At 35.8% G+C, this 9,651-nt stretch overlaps 1 long non-coding RNA gene across 1 annotated transcript; it reads left to right on the top strand.

The window, feature by feature from the left end:
• The first annotated feature begins 312 nt into the window (after positions 1 to 312).
• Positions 313 to 4,118, top strand: LOC114012354 (uncharacterized). Its single transcript, XR_003554743.2, has 3 exons — positions 313 to 375; positions 2,452 to 2,543; positions 4,042 to 4,118. It is a non-coding gene; the product is annotated as an uncharacterized LOC114012354 (long non-coding RNA).
• Positions 4,119 to 9,651: the final 5,533 nt, after the last annotated feature.

Below are 9,651 nucleotides of genomic sequence, written 5' to 3'. Positions count from 1 at the left end.
CTGAAATCAGAATTTATGCCAAAGCCAAATTTGGAATCTTTTTGCAACAGGCTCACTAGACTTGAGACTGGATATAATTTCAAGATGTTTAAAATGAAGTGTATATAAGCCATTTTGATAATAAAAAGGGGTTTAAAATGACTGACATAGGAAGGATGGGAATTTAATCCTCTTAGCACTACAGATGCTTGTCTTATTTAACTGATGTTTTAAATGATGGGAATCCATTGCTGTTAGCAAAAAATAAACCACACATTAATAAGGTTGAAAATTCACTCATTTTATATTCTCTCCTTGTATCATTTTTCAGCAGCCTAATGAAAAAAGCAGGAAAACTGAAGAAGGAGCTGTCTGGTTTAAGCTACTATCCACATTGTAAGTCAGTCTCTTATCTCTGCTGACTGAGACCTAATACTGCCTATCTGATTCACCTCTTTAAATGATCGCTACTCATCCACCCAGCGGGTGATGTTGGTTTTGCCCTTTTAGAAGTGAGCTGATGTGATTTTGAGAGTAATCTCCAAATCTGAATTGATGGAAGAAATAAAAAATTGTAAGATACTATCATTGGAAGCTTTATGCCCCTAGAAAGTTGCTCTTTGGAATGTTGTCATTGGCTTTCAAAAGACTTGCAAAAATTCTGCAAGCATAGAAGAAAGACAACATTGTGACAGTATTCAAAAAGGAAGGAAAAAAATTGCTGTGCTAATTGTACACCATATTGGCATGACATTGAGTTTGAGCTGAGATGGGGTTTGATTAATTAGCAGTCACAGTAGGATAATGAAATAAACACTGAGTAACAGGAGTATAAGAAAACAGAATTGTTGTACTGAAAAAATAGCTTTCAATTATTTGCAAGGTGACGGGGAAAAGTAATAGTGCTCCTGAATGTGGCTTACACTTCTGCAAGGCATGTAGCAAGATCTACATTGCAATGTGCTTCTTACGGTGTCCCAGGGGGATGGGCTTTTGGCTATGCATAGTTTACCTTGTCACTGGACTGGAAGAACTGTTTTGAACCACTTAATAAGCTTGAGTCAAAAAACTTCTGGAAATTAAGGAAGAGACATACTGAGGAAATGTCAATTGAGTGTATTTCATATGGAGAATGGAGTGATTACTGCTGGATCACAGAGACAAGGTACAGCATCTATAGTACAGAAGAGAAGGGATGTTGAGAAACTGGAGCTAGTTCAGAGAAGAACCTCGAGAATGATAAAGGGATGGAAGAACATGGCTCTCACTGAAATATATAGCTCAAACAATTTGTCTAATAAAAGGCAAGTCTGTGGGGTGACCCCAACATAATCAATAAATAATTTCCTGGGAATAAAAATCTATTAACAGAGATCTAGCAAAGAGGGAAAGTAATTGCCTATAGTAAGCATTTAGCTAATGGATTCTCCATCTCTTGAGAATATTTATAAATCTTTACTGGATATTTTATTAAATGATATGATTGAGATCAAACAGGAATTAATTCAAGGGATTCTGTAGTCTGTGTTTTGTTGGAGGATAGACTAGATGTTCATGGCCTGTAATAGAATCTAACAGTCTCTATTTTCCTATTGACTGGATGGAGTCATAAAATCAGTGAAATTCTATTTAGGTGCAAAGTCCTTTCTCAAGTAACCCCTAAAAATACTGTTTCTTTTTTTATTATTATTTTTTATTGTTGTGGGAAATAATTTTTGTGCAACAGTACTGCTAGTGACTAAAGAAACTTTTATATTCATTTTGTTCTCTCCCTTGTCTGCTACAGAATCTACTGGTGAATGATTAATAAGATTTTACTCTAAGCGTTAACAACAATAAATAACGCACAGATCAAAATCACAGCAAAGTTTTATTCTCTGTGAGGGAATCACAGTGTTGTGGTTTATTATGATCTACACAGTATTTTTGGTTTTGTTTTTAATGGGTGTCATCAGTTTTAGTGCATTAGAATACAAACAAATTCTATTTCATAAAGTATCTCTTTACAAAGGTATATCCTATAGACTTATTACTAAAGGAGTAAAGAAAAATACTTCTGAATCCTCATATTTTTTTCAGCTTAAAAATTTGTTAAATAGTTAGATTTATCTGAAGAACATCAAAATATAGCACAATATGGATATCACTGAACACTACTATGACAGTAATTAATAAGGAATTGCAAATACAGAAATGTTAATTACAGAAGATGTAGGAAAAGATTTCTAAACCAGAGGAAATAGATCTAGAAGACCCTGTAGGGAAAGTAATTTAATGTTAATTTTTTTACAAAGAAAAGAAGGTTACAGATTTTTAATAATTTGATGTTTTGTGTGTTGTAAAATCACATCCTTGAATAGCATCAGAAAGGTTTTCCATCCTCATTGTGTCATGTGAAGTTACTGAAACCTCCAGCTGTTAGATGTTTTTCCCATTTTGCTTTTTAGAACCTTTTCCTTTTGTCATTGAAAGGTGTTGACTTCTGCAGGCTGTAAACATGACTGTGAAGAATACATCTTGCTCTTCTGACTGTGGTCTGTGTTTCGACCATCCTTCCTATCCAGGTAGGACTTGAGAATTAAGGACAGTAATCTATTTGATTGAATACTTGTATTCATGGAACAATTCATTGATGTGAATGAGGCTGTGCCTATGAGCAAAAATTCAACCTATGAAGATTTGATTGTAGATACATTTTATGTACCTGCATTCCAGATATGTATGATTTAAACTAAAATCACATATGTAGTCTGAACATGCAGATAATGGTTTTTCTGGCTGCATTTTTCCCCCTTACTATATCTGTTGGATGTGGTGTTGAAAAATTCTTGCGGTTAACTTCGTTAGTAATATATAATATCCCAAGGGTTCATTTGAAGGAATGGATGTATCTAAGTATTGTATGCTGGAAGTAAATGTAAAGAAGTTAAAATTGATTCTGGATCATATTCCTACAATGAATCAATGTTCCTGAACACAAAGATATTAATTTATTTTCAGATCACAGGATCTTTTAAAAAATATACTATTTTAAGATTTCTATTATAAATGGTGCAGTATAAAATGGATCTAAACACATTATTTTGTATGTATTATTTAAAATATGTATTTTTCTCTTGTGTTTATAATATAAATTTTTGTTATGTGGTGGGTGGATTTGCCGTCGCATTTTTTCTACTAAGGAAGTGGGATGTGTTTCAGTCAATAATGCATACTTCACCTATTTCAGTGCTTGAAAGTAGTTACATTAAAGTATTCAAGACTTCTACATTTATTTGTTATGAGAAAGATGATACTTATGTGTGTTTACTTGTGCTCAAATAAATCCTCACTTTATGGACAAACTGGCAATGCATACCGGGCCAGATAGAAAAATGCTGAAGTCCTTTTTATAGTCATTCAGCCTTGGAAATTGGTAGATGCACTTTATAGGCAGGTGATACTGAGAAAAGAGGGTAGTCACTGTACAGCACATTAAAATGCACCAAGGTATTTATATCACACTGCCAGGCTGTAGTCCCAGAGCCTCAAAAGACTGTAAGCAACTAAATATTCCTCAGAGACATCCTAAGTTTCAAAAGCCTAACATACACCAAAAGGCCCCTGGATAGATTTGTTGGCTGGAGAGAGAGAAACTCAGACAATATAATTTTATTTACCAAAGTAAAACACTTTTTTTTTTGAGTGAGTTTATTTTTACAGAGGGTTGACTGAGAGACTAAGGAACCTCTTTCAGAATTAACTCCTTGAAATATTGTTTAAAATATTGAATCATTATGACAGAAGGCTTTTCAAACTGTTTTGTCTGTTTGGAATGACTTTTGCATTGGAGTATTGCTTCCTGGTGTGGAGAACCAAAGAAAGACTACCAAGAACACAGGGCAAGGAAGGAGGGATGGTGGAGGAAAAAGAGGAAGAAGCCGTAAGGAGAGAGAATTATGCAGCAGAGATTTTCATGCTGTGGGTGCTATGGATATCAGGAGGGCTGAGGACTGGTACTTTTGCACTGGGCTGCACACTCACTGGAAAAGACAATTACCTTAAGTTTCTCTCTCATGTCAGTTAGCTCAAATCTAAACGGCAGTCAGCCTTTTGAGGAGGAGACACCTCTCTATCAGATGGGAAATACTGAAAAATGCTGGAGCTAAAAGGATTCCTTTAGAAGATTGTATGTATTTTTTTCCCATTGGGAAATTCTTTGATAAATTCACATGAACTAATTCTTTATGAGATCTATCACTCTGGTTTCCATAAAGCACTGGAAGGATGCTTTAATGATATGCTATAGTTTTAATTTTTACAATTAAACTGTCATCGATTAGTAAATCACAGAGTTTATGCAAATCAAACTATAAATACCTACAGAGCCATTTTTTCAATCACACTGAATAATATTATATAAACAAATGTGATTAGTTAGACTAGATGAGTTTTCCATAAAATGGTTAATATTTGTGATTTTGTGGTACAGTAATTAAAATTCACAATTAACTTCCCTTGTTTTTCTATAGCACTGCTTGAAAGCACATCAAATAACTGAATATTTTCCGTCCAGAATCCCTAATGGTGTGAAACTTTTCCATAGTTGTTTCTTCTGCTTGCAATCACAATCAGAAACTGTAACAAGACATTTCAACTGGAGTGCAACAGAGCATGGCTTACGTCTAGACTAAGGTGATGAACAAATAGACAATCTTCCTTTTCAAGGAAGATATTGGTGAATTTCTTATATTTTAATTCCCAGTTCGTGGACAAGTAGATGTCAAGTCCAATGTAAACTGTTGAACATGTTGTACAGTTGAAGGTGGATTAATTTGTTTTTTAAAAAAATCCAATGCAGTTACACTACATCACTCGTTTAGGGAAACAGAAGTCAGTCCAGTCAACCAACTTCAAAACCCCCACCTTTCTCAGAAATCTTTCAGATCAGATATATGTGTTATAAATAACACATCTCCTATTAAAAACATACTGAGGTTATACAAGGGAAAAAAAGGAAAAGGATGAGAACACACAAATGCCAAGAAAATGGAGTCTTCCACATTGTTTGGTATGTTTGATCTGATCTCTCTTGTACATTAGTTAGACGAAAAAAGGAATGTGGAATTAGAAAGAAAAAGATAAAACCACAAAGCATAAAATAGGAAAGTAGAATGACTACAATGCAAGTCTCTATTTTCACAGCATCTGTCAAAATCTTTGTTGCTTTTTGTTGCACATTTACACATTACAGTGACATTCCATGTGCTTAAAACATTCATTTCACAGTGATATCCAGTCTGGGTACAGTAAATATCCTACTACACAATGAAAGACATGTTAAAGCATTTTAAAGGCAGAGCTATTACATAGTTGCAGCTGCTCTGCCTTCTGGTGACAAAATTTATAAAACAATTCTGCTGGTTCCCCCTGTTACCACTGTGACAACGTTAGTCTTTCCACCTCTAGTACATGACTAGAAAATGAAGAAAAACACAGTGCAGTTTCCCAGTAATGTGTGTTGACAGCACCACTAAATTATGTGTGTATCTGGATGCACTGGAACATGGAGGGTTACTGACATTTTTTCCTTAAAAAAAAGAAAAAGGGGGGGGGGGGGGGGGAAAGAACTGAAGATTCTATACTGGGAAAATGGAAGTATCTACTTATAGTAGTATATAGTAGTTGAACAGTATAGTAATACCTATAATATAAAAGATGAGTTATTTGTTAATTCCTCCAGACATCAGCTGACAAATGTTGCACCAATTTCAGTAGGCTACAGGTCCTAAATAGCTTTGAAAACCTGGGCCCAAGTGTTTTTTACTTATCTCTCAGGTCTGCAAGTGAGATACTGAAATAAATGATTCTCAGTACAGTGGTCCAAAATCTGTTTTCATCAAACTAGCAGTGAGATATAAGTCTCTGAGGATACAATTTGATGCAGAATTAGTCAAATATATTAAAATAAAGCTTCATGTTTCAGACCACATTCTTTCCAAGTGCAAGACAGTTAGGAATACTTAACCAAAATGCTTTATTTCATACTGGAGCTATGAGTACAGGTGAAGAATTATGTTGGCTTTTACACTAGCTTTCTGGTGCATTTGGCTTTTTTTGACTGTTCCCAAGGAATTGTATACACTGGGTTTATTGAGGCATTTTTGTATTCCATTTAACCTATAAAACTTTGTAACTCTAATAAAGAAAATGAAAACAGTAACATTTTATGGTTGTGAATGGATATGCTTAATAACAGTGTTTAACAATGACAACATTGACAACATGTCAGTCTTTGTTGGAGTCAAGTTAGGAAAAAAAATCATAATTATTAGCCCTTTCTTTATTGTACCTGCATTTTTGATAGCCTAAGCAAAAAAAAAAAAAAAAAAAAAAAAAAAAGAAAGAAAAAGAGAAGGTAGCTTTTAAACAGATGGACTTTTCTCTCTCATTGAACTGGAAATATGTTTTTGTTTTAAAATTGTTTCTCATGCGTTAGCTTGCATAGCACAGTAGTTGCTTACAAGTTCAAAAAGATCTGCTGAAGTTACTAAATGCTACTCATTGTGGATGTTCTCAATATAAGTGGCACACTTATTTATGCTTCTATAAGTGTACAGTTATAACCATTTGTTTTCTAATACATGTCCAAAGTAACAGAGAGAGAAATTAAAAACATCACTCATGCAGTATAGAGTGGTCATTTTGGGAAAGGCTTTCATTTAGCAAGTCGGAGCAAAATGCAGGGATCAGCAGAAGGCAGAATAGATTTGTTGAAGTGTGGAGGAATCATGTTGACACAAAAAGGAATCCTGAATTATTGTCCCTATGTTTTCACAGTTTGTAAAATCAATGTATTTTCCAACAGCTATCTTCTTACTGGACCTAGATAGAATATGAATTGAGTGTATATGAAACATATGAAACTGTGATCTTCTATCACAGAAAGTGCAGGTATTTTCTGTATATACAGATTAGAAGAAGGTGTTGTATATAAGATTTCTGATACCATCCCCCATCCACCACCTCCCCCAGTATTTGCAGTATATAGATATTCTTTTTGGCTGAAATAAGGTCTATGTTGCAAACTTGTTAGAAAAAGCCCCCACTACCTAAGTAGAAAAACTTTCTATAATGGTATTAAATTTTAATATAACTGAGAATTGAAAAGCTTATTTGATAGTAGTTGAAACTGGTCCAAGTAGTTATTCTGCTGTATGCATATATACACAACAGACAAAGATTCAAGCATAGATAACTGAGCACTTTTAAAGACTGCAAATTCAAAATGTCAACAGTTAGAAGGTGGCAGAAGTATAGTTGTTGGTGCCACTTTAAGCCATTTTACATATGCTTTCTGATATATATAATTCAAAAGTATATGATGCACTTTTTCTCCAACCCTTACTTCATTTAAAGCAGAAAACGCTCAGTGCTTGCAGAACAAGCAACAATTTGAGCCTTTGTTTTACTCTCATTGGTCAACGGATATCCTTAGGCATTGCATTATTCACAGTATGCTGTAGAAATGTAATGAAACAGAAAACAGGTGACATAGGCCAACCCATCATTGGTCCCACACCGGGTCTCAGGGCTTTGTCATAGCAGGGTTGTGGTGTGCTGTGTGACTTGCACTTGAATCCCAGAAGTCTGTGGCTGTGGAAGGAAGAAGGACCCTTCCAAATTACACTTGTCTCTGTAAGCACTCATGCTATGGTCCAATGCCTGGGCAAAGACGCATGTTTAAATCGCTTACCTGGAGCTATTGAAATCATGGGGAGGGGTACTTGTATATATACATATACATATATATATATATATATATAAACTAACAGAAATTATTTCAATAACCTTTGATTTTGGGTTGGAAAGGTCTGTAAGAGCCCAAGGTCTCATTTATAGCTTTACAACAGCTTATGTAGCCATTTTCTTACTGCCTGTCACCTTCCAGCAACAGCCGTCCAGCTGGAGTTTTGCTGTGACTCCACCAGTTCACCTGTGGCATCCAGATTTCCTCTTTGACTCTCTGGAGGTGTCAGGGTGTGAGCCAGGAGGTGATAGCCTTATTTTGTCATTTAGAAATGTGGATGATCAGCAAAGGTGCATATTTAGACCTGCACAGGGCTTTTTGCCAGTTGTGCAGACATACGCTGAATGCACAATAAGTCTGGGGAGAAAATAATGAAGGGTCATTTCTTAATGAAAATACATAATATAAACTCTGTGCATACAGGAACTAAATTAAAGTGAAAAAACCAATGTTTTTCTAGTAAATCCTGACTTGGGAGGATTTGAGAAAGGAGGCAATAAAATTGGAGATACGTATTTGTGTGTCATTTTACAGATTTCTAAAACCTGTGTATTAATAATTTCATTTCTATTATATGCCATTGCACTGATATCTACATGATCTTTGTGGGAAATACATTCCACTTATAATCACTAAATCTGCTGGTGTAACTAATGAAAGAATAGTTGATTTTCCTCTCTGTGGCCTGGAGGAAGTCTGGGTGAAAAATCACATTTTTTCACAGATTTTGCACAGCTCTACATCCCAACACCTCCTTTCCCCATTTGCCCCTGCCAGCCTGCTTAGGCAGCCAGTCCCATCTCCTCTTCCAGCTTCTTCTCTTCACTCCATTACACTCTTTTCTTGTTTGGTTTTTGGTTTTCATCCCCAGTCCAGTGGCTTGCTCCTTGATGCTGCCCAAGTACTAGCTCCAGAACAGAGAGGTTCCTTTGGAGGCTCCTTTGGTTTGCCAGGTGCTGCCCTAGATCTGAGAGCTCAGCTCACAGGCAAACTCACAAGGAAGCTGCTGCTGTTTTGGTGACTCTGGAGGGGCTTGTTCAGCTGGGACTTTAAACAAAGAATTTGTTTTGTATGGTAAAAGCAAAATAACCTCCTTAGCTCTATTCCTAGAGGTCAATTAATTGTTTTGGTTAATATTCTCTCAGGGGTTTTACCCTGAGTGAAAACTTTCAAATAGAGAAATTCTCAAAATAGATATTAAACAAAACTTCCGTGATTCATAGGCTACTCTTCTATAAAAGCATGAATGATACCAGCAGTTAGACCTATTTGTCTGCTTAGGTAAACTTTTTTTTTCTGAAAAAAACAACCAATTTCAGTTTATCTACTTTTGATTTTGACTTTGCCATCGTACTTCAGCTGACTGCAAACAGATGCAGGCCAGGAGTCAGCCTGAGTTTCAGTCTATCAGGTATTCCCAGCACCAATATATATGTTTCAAGAGAACTATGAGTTCTCTTGACACCAAGACAAGGAAGAGCCAGTCCATTGCAGACACTAAAGAAGAAAAAATGTTTTATGTTTCTTTTAAGCTCTGTTTAGTGCAGTAGCTCAGGCTGAACTACAGATCCTGTGAGCTGCTTGTTGACACTCCACTGCAATGCTTTGTCAGGACATATGAAAGGAACATTCCCGAGTATAGTTGGGCTATATTGCTCCACCACACTGCTGCCCTGCCTCAGTACGCCTAAAGTTTCCCTTCCTCACTTCATATCACAGATGCAGTTCAACATCGGAAGCTCAAAGAAAAACAAAACAACGAGGTCTGATCAGTCAGCTGTGAAAGAACTCACTCGATCTGAGGAATAATAATACAATTCCCCTTTATTTGGAGGACAGGGCCTAAAGTAAGGGAAACCTAACCTGAAAATGGTAATATCTAT

This window comes from Falco peregrinus, chromosome 7 (assembly GCF_023634155.1).
Source record: "Falco peregrinus isolate bFalPer1 chromosome 7, bFalPer1.pri, whole genome shotgun sequence".
Taxonomy (NCBI): Eukaryota; Metazoa; Chordata; class Aves; order Falconiformes; family Falconidae; genus Falco; species Falco peregrinus.
This window is presented reverse-complemented; position numbering and strand designations above follow the sequence as displayed.